The following is a 13,314-nucleotide window of genomic DNA, read 5'->3' on the forward strand; positions in this document are numbered from 1 at the left end:
CAAGTCTCCGTCATCAGGTGGGACCGTCACAGCAGCAAATCTGGCTGTGACGGTCCCCACCTGATGACGGAGACTTGTGTTGCCTCCGAAACGTCGTGATTTTTATTGTTTTATTTTATTAATTTTTATTTTATTTTTTACCTACGTGACTTTACCGAAAGAACTAAGAGTATGAATCCTTGCAGTCACGAAAGCTTCAAATCTAGAACGCATTGACCAGGATAGTGAAGTATGCTCAAACATACCACGAGCTACACACGACTTTGGGAAGCCATCTCAGCAGAGGATTACCCAGTTGTGTAAGTACATTTCTCACGGACAATATTTTTTTATCGTGCCCCGGTCCATCTCACAATTTCCAAGCCCCCTGGACCACCCCCCCAGACAAAATATTTTCCGAAGTTCAGCCCCGGGCAGCTCCGATTGAAATTAAGCTTTGCCCCCCAGGCATTCGGGGGCATTATAGGCGTGGTTACATCCAGGTGAGCAGGCGTGGCAAGGGGCGAGGCGTCTGTACCTACGCGCGTGGCAAGATACCGGGGCCGTCATTGTTCGATTTCCCAACATTCACCATCAGCTCACCTGACGCTAACAAAGCGCCGCTGTGCGTCGCTTCGTCTTTTTTTTTTAAATAAAGGAGGGGTGGGTGAGCAAAGTCCGCCCATTCACGCCAAGTCACGCAGAACAAATGTGAGAATCGGCTGCCGACTCGCGGAAGAGACTTCCCCACGGATAAAGCGCATTGTTGTCGTACGTGTCCCAGGAACATGGCTTCAGGTGCGAGCAGCAGCCGCAGCGGCAGGGTGAGTGCCGATGCCCAGGTGTGGTTGCTCACCTGCCGGCTCACCTGGCACGCCAGCCTCTTCCTCCTCCTCCTCCTGTGCTGGATGATGTCTGCGCTGCCACTCACCTCCGCGCGCACAGGTGAGGACTTGTGGATCGTCGTTGTCATGGCTAACCACAGCCCCACCGGCTTCTCGCTCTAACATGGCACAGGGCGAAACGCCGTGTCCGGAGTTGCTCTGCGGGTTGAGGTTTTGTTGTTGTCGTCACGCAGAACCGACGGAGAGACGAGAGCGACGTGGCCTGGCCACAATGTGTGCGAAACCACTTTAGGCGCACACCTCGAATCGTCCGAGCCGGCAGTCAAAAGTTGAAACAAATGGACACGTTTGTCTAAAACAAAAGCCTCTCCTCTCCCCTCGTGTCTGTCTGCACCCGACAGTGATGACAGCGCAGTCGATCGACAGGTCACTTGCGGCGAGGTGACGTTTGGGCACTGTCGCACCTTCGAAATACTCCTGGCTGGTGTGGAAGAGTAGGCCAATATACCCTCGAGAAGGGCCTCGTGGAGAAGCCCGCCCAGCAGTAGCCCGAGGACACAATTGCGGCGATGCAAATCTTTACATTTGCGTCATGTGTAGTCCACAGAGACGAATATGTTGTGTTGAGATTTGTCACTATTTAAAAAATATTATCAGAAAACCACAATTTTCGAATTTGGATCCCCAAAACAGGACTGCGCTCGAAGGGTTCATCGGTCTCGTTCATATGGAAGGTTTAGCCCATTTCTGCTGTTCCAAATTGTCCTTTGATGCTCGTGCTAAGCACTTATAAAGAAGTGTGTATTCACGTCTCCTGTGGAGTTGTGAAGTCTAAGCCCATAGCAAGCGTTGTTTCATATTCAAACGTATAAAGCGTTGTGGTCGAAACGTCGTGAGAAATGTTTATTTTATTATGTTTTCTTTTTATTATTTTATTATTTCCCTTCTACGTGACTTTGCCGAAAGAACCAAGAAGATGAATCCCTGCAGTCACGAAAGCTTTAAATCGAAATATAAAGTTTTGTTTTGGTAAATATACCACAATATAAAAAAAAACAAATGTATAATTTGTTCAAACCTAACGTCTGTTGAAACACGTTAGAGATATAACTATACCAAATAACCCCGGAGATGAACATTCCTTTATAGGGTAAATATACTGTATATACATTCTACTGTATATTATCTTCAGCCATGATAAACCACACAGCTACATTAAGGCACCCCGAAATCAATCGGTCTGAATGATTGAAGTTATTCCTTCTGAGTTGGAATGATTTTTTCATAGGCTACAAAGGTTAGGTACAATGGTGCTTGATATTTGTGCACTACTACACTGTATGTAGAAGGTTGACGTTTTTAAAGTCGGCACAATGACGTATACATTCCGATTTGAAACCATTCGGACCATCAGTAGCCGCGTTAATTCCATTCCTTAAAAAAAGGTCACATTTCAGGTTTTTGAATTCAACCTTGTCGCCTTCAACACACATGTCACGGTCTCGAACACACACGTGTGTATCCGTGACACATTTAATTTCTTGGCAAAATTAAACAACAAGCGCTAAAAGACACACAAGTAAAACTTTTCTTTTTTCCAATTGTCTTCTATACATTTATCCAGCAATGCTTGTGAGGTTCAGAAATTAAACATCAGTGATGGCCTCTTCAACTGTTAATTGGTTCATTTAGATTGGGGAGGCGTCACTGCCAGGATTCATATTAATTTCTACATGTTTTCGCTTGAGTGGCTTTTAAATTGTAGGTGAGTGAATATGTTGTATATGTACAATTTGCATCTTTTTTTCGAAGGAAGCAAGTGATGTCGACGAGTAATTACTCCTGTATGGTATTTGACATTGTATTTGTCTATTTACATACAAGTGCACTCATCACCCTAACTTTAATTTGATGCTTCGGTCACCAAGTAATTTGTCCGTGTCAACTTGAATTACAGGAAATGTATTTCAATTAGCATTGCTTTTATGTTCATTGTTTCCTAGGAATTATATGTGCTTCATTGTTTTTGTACTGTATTGCCTTTTATCATTTTGGTGACCAAGGTGAGTCTTGCGAATGAGACTATCCTGCATGTTTAATGGATCTGCTTTTTACAGGATATGAAGGTTCCTTCTCTGTGGCTTCAGAGAGCCAGACGAGCAAGCTATCTTGGTACGATATTACTGTACCATACACATTGGAAGGTAGACAAAGACGAGACATCACCCATAGAGGGTTGAAGGTGAGATATGTTGTGGTGTAACGGTTTAACGGGGGGGGGGGGGGGTTATATTTACACCGTTCATTTGCTGGAGAAATCAAGAAAAACCTTCTTCCACTTTTTTTTTTACTTGTGTGGCCAAGAAAATGTCTATTCAACATTCGTATGTTGAGCATTTGACCATGAAGTAAGTTTGCGAACAGACCAGTTTTTGGTGCTGCTTTACCACATTTCACAGTAATTACCTGCCGTAGCCCAAAGACGTGTGTGCAGAATTGCAAATCTTAAGAGCGAAAAAAAGTCCACGCAGTAGCTACAAACCGAGAGCTCCAATTCATTGCGGCAGTCACGCTTCGAGGCAGTAATGGTGGCTACAGCCTGAACAGCAACTGAAAACATCCTTGTTTAATGATTGACTTGTAAGTCTACACTCAAGATAAGTTCTTTTTACCGACATAAAATGTTTTTTATCCAGTGGGTGGGCCCCATCAGAGATGGGGGTATGACAATATATACAGTGCGGCATTATGCAACGGCGATTTCGCTCGTGTAAATACTGTAGTGTGATGTAATTGAAGAGTGGAGTGTGTCCCTACAGAGAGCAGTCTTGCATTCATGGCTTTTCACACACGACCTTGTGTTTGTTCTTAACCTGAAACCTACATTTTACACCACCTGGTGTGCACTGCGGGACACATGCCAAAACTTGAGATGGGTGATGTTCGTAAAAACAAACTGAATGTCTTTTTTTCTCACTTTAAACTAATCCAGCAAAAATTATAGAATCTATTCCAAAAAAATCAATACATCCTGACATGTGCACAAATCCGCATTGAGAGAGTCATGATGTGGAATGACACCGAGAGACAGAAAGTGGCGTCAAATTATTTGTTTAGAAAATTAAGTGGGCTTGGACAGGGCACGGAGCTAGCAGTGATGATTTGATGGCCAATCGTCGAGGCTAACAGCGGAGTGGCAGCCAAAGGACGGGAATGCAACCAAGAGGACGCCCATCGCGGAGATGGCGTTGCATCGTGAAATTGTATGAAACGGTGGCTGGCTTGGGGAAGCATTAGCTCAGCAGTGGATAGATCATGGCTGATGATGACGATCACTTCCTGTACTCTCATACCCTCTTATTTAAATATGACTCAAGAGGCAGCTTGATGTTCTGTGTATGTTAATTAATAGATTGCATTTTGCTTTTACTTCCTGCATCTGCAGACTTGGCACCGTTGAAGTATGTAAAGGTATCAAGGAAGTTGGATTTATTTCGTTGTATACTTAGAACCGAGTCAAAACAGTATGAGCTAGCGACAAGAATTTCAATTCGGCTTAGGCTGTAAGTACATCCTTTGTGTAAGAAATAAGACCGCATGGCAATTGCGAGGGAAATGTTTTGCTACAAACATTTATTTACACACGAGTGCTTCAATAGGCCTAAGTCTTGTATTGAATATTAAACTCTGCTTTAAATGGTGTTTATAAAGTACATCACAGAAGTTCATTGTTAATGCTTGTGTCCTAACAGTAAACTATTTCCCCCCCCCCTTCACACCATTTTATCCTTTCTTTGGCCATTATACTCTTGGGTTTCTTTTTTTTCTTTACAAGCCGCACACATAGTGGGCAGCAGATGGAAGTTGCAGCTAAATCCATTGTTGAACTGCGGCGCTGTGCTTCCACGTCTTCCGCTCCCCCCTCCACCCCATCTTCTCCAACCCCATACCAGACCGTAACTTCATCAACGTGAAGTTACCGTCTGCTCGAACAACCTTCACGACTCCCGTGACGTGAGAGAAGCCGTCCTTCAGCGGTCAATTGGCAAAAGGACCGTACATTTCCACACGCGCAGAGTTAAGCGAACATGACAAATATTAGCAGTGTCCTGTTGGGGGGTGGTTTGAACTCCATTGATTATGTTCCAATTTAGGAGGTGTATGTTGTGCAACCAATTCCGCCTGTGGTCCCCGTTCCTTTTGCATTGCGTCCACAGTTCGAGCATCCAGAGAGGGTGGAGATTGTCCTGGAGGTGACGGGACAGGCTGTCCTGCTCCTGCTCGCGAGAAACAAGTGAGCGATCGCATCGCTGTGCACTCCGGACCTCGCACTCGTCCACTCTGGATCAGCCTTGGTCAGCCAAAGAACACTGAAGTGTACTCTTAGGTTTTTCGGTAAAGTCACGTAGGTAAAAAGTAAAAAAATGAAAATTAAATAATAATAATAAATGAAAGTAAATCAATTAAATCACGACGTTTCGGAGGCAACACAAGCTTCCTTCATCAGGTGTAAAAAGGCACAGCAATAACTGTAGTCACAGCAAAATAACTGTAGTCACTTCAGTCACTACAGTTATTTTGCTGTGCCTTTTTACACCTGATGAAGGAAGCTTGTGTTGCCTCCGAAACGTCGTGATTTAATTGGTTTACTTTCATTTATTATTATGTTTTTTACCTACGTGACTTTACCGAAAAAAAACCTAGAAGTATGAATCCTTGCAGTCACGAAAACTTCAAATCTAGAAATAAACACTGATAGGACAATAATTTAGCAAAACGTGACGTTACGGGCATACGACAACTATTAATATGAATGAATGATTTTAGTTTTCACGTCTCATTAATGTTCAATTACACGGCAGTGATGTACTGTCAATGAATTGCAATACCTTTTGGGAAGTACAATTCTAATGTTAGGACACATTGAATGTTTTTGTTATATATTGGATGAACTGTGATGTTGCTACTGCATGTAATATATTATATATTTGTTCCAGACACCTGATACCACCTCATTTTAAAGTTTCGCACAATGGCAGTGCAAGTATGCAAGACCTCAACTACAGAGTAAGCGTTGCAAAACAAATTTTCTCGGACGTCATGGATTCATTCGGTACAGACGTTTCGTAGCCTATGCCTTTTTCTTCGTTACAGTAGCTAAAAGGCATGGGCTTCATCTTCTTGGTTCTTTCGGTAAAGTCACGTAGAAGGGAAATAATAAAATAATAAAAATAAAACTAATAAAATAATTCTCACGACGTTTCGGCCACAACGCAAGCAGCCGTCCTCAGGTGAAGACCAGGTTTTATTATTTTATTATTTCCCTTCTACGTGACTTTACCGAAAGAACCAAGAAGATGAATCCCTGCAGTCACGAAAGCTTTAAATCGAAATTTAGGCATGGGCTTCTTTTTTACTAGTAGCGATGAACTTAGGTATCTGACATCATATAACGCTGAAAGCCAGTGTTTGTATCGGGTTGGGGGGTTGTTTGCATAATGTAAAGCATAGGGTGGGATTCCAGGGGTTATTTGGTTAGTTGTGGAACTCTTTGTGTGAAATGCCACAATCTGGCTTAACAGGTTTAGCAACGTTTTATGAATTATATCTCGAAGTATGGGCTGCGTAAGAGTCTCTGGTTATAGTACATTAATATATACAGCATTTGTACACTGTTTAAATGTATGTGGAACTTGAGGAAATGTGGTGGCGGTGCCATTTTAGAGTGCACCAATAAATCAAATTACATCATTGAATTAGCGCTGCGTATAACCGTATCACTTCTGGTGAGGTGTTGATAGTGAACTCTTGAATCTAACCATGCAGAGAGTTTTTAGTGTTTGCTCTTGGGTATGCGTGGGGTTTTCCAGGTATTGCAACTCTGGTTTCCTGCCACATACTGAACACTCATTCATAGGAGCAGCCAAAAATCCACGATAGGACCCTCTTGAAAGAGTCTTCAGACTCGCTGAAGCTGTTGTAGTTAAATGACAGGAAATCATTAACTTTATTGTTTTACAGCGTTATAACAACACTGTAGCGGTATTAATGGCTCCACCACCACAGTGGCTCGATAGGTCGCTTTCCTGGGTAAAAAGAAGTGATTATAACAGGAAAACATATTTAGAAGGCTGATGTTTCATGCATTAGTCCTTCTCTGCTCAATAAGAGCCGTATGCTTAGCCGATTCTATGATGTGCTATGCCATATTTGTTGCTATGGTTTTATTAATACGTGTTAAAGCATCGACATCTTTAATAGACTCCTTAATCTATCCTCAATTATTTATAACAGTAAATCACTTAATTAAAACGTGCCGAATCATTGACAACATGTTCAATTATTTTCGAGAATTAAAAATATTACGTTCGTTGCACATATTAAATTACTAATGCTGTATATTATAATATTGATAATTAACCGAGGACTTATTAAATAAAATGATATTAAACGTTAAATTATCAAACATTAATATGCATAATTTTAATTTGTTGTCGATTATCAACTGCTTGTACCTACTGAATCGACAACATAAAATACATTGCTGTTTTTATGTATATACAATTCTGCTTCGATAGTTTGTGTGAAGCATTGAGGCCACAGGCCCACTTCCCCTTAAATAAGGATGCCACCTTCTTGGCGACAACTGTCACCGCCATTGCATGATTTAGCAACACGGTGAGCGGAAATTATTCCTTTAATTTTTAATTATAGTTCTCGAAATGGAAAATACTCTTTGCTAACAGGTACACAGCACAAATGATGGCTGCAGGTAATTCTCAGCAGTAATGATGATCTCTCCCGTTCCTTAGACGCACTGCTTTTACCACGGGACCGTGGCCGGTCAAAACGAGTCGACCGTTGCTCTGAGCACTTGTGATGGACTTCGGTAAGTGTTCGAGGCTCTTGTTCAGGGCTGTCATGTTTTCCAGCTGCCAAGACAAACAGCACAAAGCATCACAGAACGTTTCGGCATCTGTGTACGGTTTATTTTCTGATGTGAAATGTCACGATATGAACGTTCATTGCTTGCATATTTACCTCACGTTTTCTGGCACCTCGTGATCTTATATTTGCATAGTTTTTCTTTTATATTTACGTGCGTTTAGTTTCCAACTGTTGAATACAACGTTGGTTAGTTGTGCAATATTCATTAAGGATTCTAGATTTGAAGCTTTTATGACTGCAAGGATTCATACTCTTAGGTTTTTTCGGTAAAGTCACGTAAGTAAAAATAAAACTAAATAATAAAAATAATAGAAATAATAATAGAAATAAAATAATAAATCACGACGTTTCGGAGGCAACACGAGTCTCCGTCATCAGGTGGTACGTAGCCAACCATCTGAGGTGCGGGGTGGGGGGACAACACACTGAACACAAAAAAGCATTTTCAAAGAAACGAGTTCTCAGTAATCCTCTCTATTTACAGCCAGTGGCAAAAGATCTACATTCCTGTCACGGGAGTCATTTTAATGTAGTTATAGTTATTGTATTGACCCTGGAGAGATAATTTCAATTCCGTCGACGTACCAGGATTCGAACTTGCAAACGTTTCATCGCAAGTGAAGTGCTCTAACCAAATGCCTTGGCTGCCAACTAAAACTGATGATCATCAATGAACAAAAAAGATTGCCACGTCATTGGCACCCGTGACTGTTGCGTCACTACTTGCACGCAATCGTTACGTGCTTTGGGCTTAAGTAGACAATGGCTAGACGCGACACCATCCCCTTGCCACTCACAATGTAGTCTTTCATTATAGGAACACTTTTGGTTGGGTGATGTAGTGTCAAATGTCGCGAATCTTATTGTTCGTGGTGTTACCTACAAAGTTGCTCTACATATCCATGGCTAACAAGATGAAGTTTGTCACGCGGATACTCGGATAGGAAGCAAATCTAAAATGAAATCCAATTTCGTTATAATTGCTTTTCGTGTTTAGTTTGTTGTTTTTCCCCCGCACCTCCGATTAGCACGGTTGGATACGTACGGTGCAAAATAAGTTCTAGATACCTACATACAAACTGTTGCGCAATGCAGAATGGGGGAAATATACAGATAATTGCAGATAATAGGAAGAAAAGGGGGCCTTAGAATTGGAGCTTTTGCAGACTCCTACAGTTTTATTGGATGAGGGAGTCGTGGGTAAGAAGGTTGTGGATGAGAGTTCTCCTATAGTCTGTTAATGCCACTCATCGGGTGAGTTTGTTCTTCTCATTGATGATCTACCAGTGGTCTGGTCTGGTTGCTTATGACCACATCACCCACAATGCACCAGAGCTTAGAAGCTCAACAGGATTTTGAGTTTGGATAGTGCTTGGCTCCGTGACCCTTCGTGTATAAACAAGTGGTGTAGGATGCTGTATGGCTGCGTTTTCAGTAGTTGTCAGTGCCGCAAAATCCATTGTTATGCTGACATTCTATGCTCCTGTTGTATATGTTGGTTATGAAAATTTGTTATGTTGTATGCGTGCGTGGGTGAATTATTATGTTGTATGTGTGGGTTATGAATATTCAGTGGAAATAATAATAATTAATGAAATTTGGCCAAATGTGTAATTATCCGGAAATATGTTAATTATGTAATTACGCACATTTTAATTATGCCAATTCGAGAGGTAATCGTATTAATTATGCGAGTGGGTGTAATTATGATAACGCAAGTCGTTATGATAACCAGACCCCGGTTCACCCCGTTATCGCTTTAACATTTACTGAGTATGTATTAGTGTGTTTATTAAGGTCACCAAGTTCAAATCTCAACGCAGAAGCAGATCTTATGCATAGATTTCAGGAAAGAATCACACAACCACTTCTGTATTGATCAATTTATTACTAATTCAACCTTAACTATGATATAGTATGCGAACTCTCAATCCCGGAACGTCAATACGGCATCAATACAGTATCATCAACGATTGTCTGATTTCACTTTGACAACTGCACATGGATCCCGCATAACGCGATGGTTGTTAGTGAGAGAGAGAGTCGTTAAAACATGCAAATACTATGCTAAGAAAACCTTAACGTTAATGAATGATTATACTCAATATTGTTCACGCAGTACCGCACTCCTTATTGATCATACGCAACCCTTATCACGTTGTTAACACCTTGGGTCACGGGACAGTTGAATATTCTATAGAGGATGCGAGTACGTGCGGCGATTATGACTGAAGGATACTTGAAAGATTATACGGCGAAAAAAAAAAACACAATCAAAACAGTTACTATTCTTAAAGGCACCAATCTCAACAGATACATCGGCAGGTTATCTGACAGCAGAACGGCTCGGAGTAAGGGCCTGCGACGGTGCTCCTTTTCCGAAGATCGTTATCTTATACCAAGTTTACTAATTGGGGACCAGATCACCTGATAAGGATCCGGTGGGCCACCACTCCCCACGTGAGCGTGGCTCGGCGGAAGGAGGTGCCAAGAATCAGTTCGTATTGATGGATCTGTTGGGAATTTATGCGATTAAGAGTACAGCCCACTAAATATTAAAGATAAAAATTAAGAATACTCTTATACGACGGAGGCCACCACTCGGTCTCGTTGTGATGCCTTCCCAGCCACGGATGACTTATGGGTTCGAGTGTGTTTGAGTGGTAAGAGTTGTCTTGAATAGTCAGTGTTCGGAGTCGATTCTTTATGTCAAACAGACGCCTGGTGGTCGTGTGGTGAGGGGGCGGTGCGCGTCATACGTATCAGGCGCTCCCCTGTCACCGTGGTGAATTGGCTCGGATGGCTGTTGATACGCTGTCGCAGTTCGGAACCCGGTCGGTAGGTGGCGCCCACAACTCGCTCGTAGCGTGCAGCGCTGGATCGTCGCCAAGTCGCGACGCTCACCACCGGCGGCAGCGGAGACCTCCGGCGGCAGCAGAGATTGACGAGCTGAAGATGAGTCGAGCCGACCCGCTGGTCGCAGCTCGCTCCTGAGTCGACCCTCCCGGTCGAGCTCGCTCCTGGGTCGACCCGCTGGTCGCCCTCGCTCCTGAGTCGACTCTCTGGTCGCACTCCTGAGTGGACCCGCTCTGGTCGCACTCGTTCCTGAGTCGACCCTCCCGGTCGAGCTTCTGAGTGGACCCTCCCGTCGCACTCGTTCCTGAGTCGACCCTCCCGGTCGAGCTTCTGAGTGGACCCTCCCGTCGCACTGGTTTCCAATGCTCAGGATCCTTTACTTTATGCCGAAAATTCCCCCTGGATCCCGCCCACAAGGCGGGGCTTCTTCCGATTTTTGCTGTGTCAGGATCTGTCCGTAGGCAGGTGTGTCCATGTGTCTGTCCGTATGTCCGTGTGTCCTTGTGTGCATCACTGACGGTATATTCGTTGTCACACTCCCTCCATAAAACCCACGAGCAAACAATCAGATGTTACAAATTGCCTCGAAGTCGTCTCTCTGTCTGGGTGCAATATTATCTCTTGTCTGGCCTTCTTCATGACCCAAAACACAGACGTTACAAATCGTCTCATAGGCGTCTTTGTTCGTGTTGCACAACCTGGAGGGAGGGGCAACACTCTCTCCGACCCGGCGCACAAAGAAATGGTTAAAAAGTTTTAAGTTAACATTTGTCCCTTACTATTTCACAGTTATGATTCTGTATGTAACCTAAGGTCTGTCGTTTCCCATCGTGGTGCCCGACCCAAGTGTAGGTGTTTCCCCGAGCGTACACACACTCCTATCCCGCGCTGCGGGGATACAAAGACGGCCGGGATCTCCCTTTCTCTCCGACCCTGGGTTTAACATTGTTTTTTTTTTTATTATGTATTTATATTCGACCTGGTGGTGATTCATCCCGTTATCCTGGCTTTTCCATAAGTTTTACTTTTGTCTTTTCATGCATATACTTATTACTATTAATTTATTTCCGATATCTTAGGTTAAGGGGTAAGTTTCTTGATCCTAGGAATTCGTATTCCTTGGTGCCTGGATGGTTATATAAGCGGAATATAGTTTACGGTGAATAGCGTTAACATTGATGTTATGTGCGATATTATGTATTGTGATGTCTTTAACTTAACTTGTTTGTCAGGGCTTTACTGACACGAAGTTGCATTCCATAGCCCGCAGTCTTTGCCCCACCCTATCTCTGCTCGCCGTTGTTGTTGCCTGCCGTTAATTCAAGGCCTCATTAATTTCCGTCACCCCTGAGTAGGTGAGGGCGGTTGAACCTTGGAGTCAGTTCTGGTTTTTGTCTGCCTGCTTCTTCTTGTGTCCCCTGACCCCGGGAGTTATTATTCTACTTTATGGCCTGTCGAAGCCCCACTCGCTGTTGCTGGGCTGGTGTTGTTCCCGGCTTTTTGCTTACGTTTGCAGTTCGCCGTGCTCTTGATTTCCTTCCCTCTTCAACCTTATATTGACTATTCGCTCCTGTCTGGGTGCGATTCAATTTTGACTTAGGAAGGTTCTGATTGTCATATGCTTCGGGTCGAATTGTATAGAAAGTATTGAAGTATGGAAATAACATTTCATATTGACTTAATAATGGTGATGGTTCAGTAGGCGTAACTTGTGGCCTGGTTTAATTGGAGTGGGTGTGAATATCGATAACTTTAGCCTACCCTGTTGTTAAATTCCGACTTTAACGTTACTTTAATAGCAATACAGAATAATTGAGCTTTTTGTCTTAACTAGGCGAATGCGAACTTCTGGTGACCCCGCAGCCTTGTTGTTCAGCTGGGTCTGCCTCCTTGAGAGATATACACCACTCTTATTCTCGTCTCACTGTGGTCATCCAACCTTCTGCTCTGGGAGTGTTATTCTTACTTTCAGGTCAAAGGCCCCCTCACGTTCAGACGTGCAGGGTTGTTTACATCAGCTCCCCCCCTGTGCACGTGTTCTAACTAGCTCGGAATCCCTGAACACACAATCAGTGATGATTCCTGGCTTTCTGTGGTTGTGATTTAGACAAAGGCGCCTCTGTTTCTTCCATTGCCTTTGAGTCGACACTGCCCTATTATTTGCCCATGTGCTGAGGTCATAGAATTCGTTTTGACTTCAGTAATATTAACATTCAGTATTGGATTAGCAAATGGGCAATGGTTCATTGATGTAGCTCGCAGCCTGGTCTCCAATTTGAGCGAGCGCGAGGATCGATAATTTAGCCTACTCTGTTGTTGAATTTCGAATTTTGACGTTACTTTAAAACCATGCAGGATGGTTGGGCTTTTTGCCTTAACTATGTCTGGCTGACACTCCCACTGTCTCTGCCCTTGCACGGGTGACATGTGCCCGTTCATCAGGCCTTACCTTTCCTTGAAGCAAGGTTGCAAATTCTGCCATCCTAGCCCTCCTCCGGTTCATTACTTAACAACACCTGGTGTTTTGCAGTTTGCTGCGCTTGGTGTGTTTCAATCATTAAAAAAACAAGTAAAAAGATAATATATAAAAATCATCAAATATTATTAATCTCAATTATGGAAGAAGGGTTAGGATACAACATACCGCCCTTTTAAAAATGACCAGTGGTCAAATGGCCACGGGTTA

At 43.1% G+C, this 13,314-nt stretch overlaps 1 pseudogene; it reads left to right on the top strand.

The window, feature by feature from the left end:
- Window positions 1-541: 541 nt before the first annotated feature.
- LOC133343352 (disintegrin and metalloproteinase domain-containing protein 9-like) overlaps window positions 542-13,314 on the top strand; it is a 52,695-nt pseudogene continuing 39,922 nt past the window's right edge.

Source organism: Lethenteron reissneri, chromosome 17, assembly GCF_015708825.2.
Source record: "Lethenteron reissneri isolate LAM-NWPU_2019-01 chromosome 17, ASM1570882v1, whole genome shotgun sequence".
In the NCBI taxonomy this organism is placed as follows: Eukaryota; Metazoa; Chordata; class Hyperoartia; order Petromyzontiformes; family Petromyzontidae; genus Lethenteron; species Lethenteron reissneri.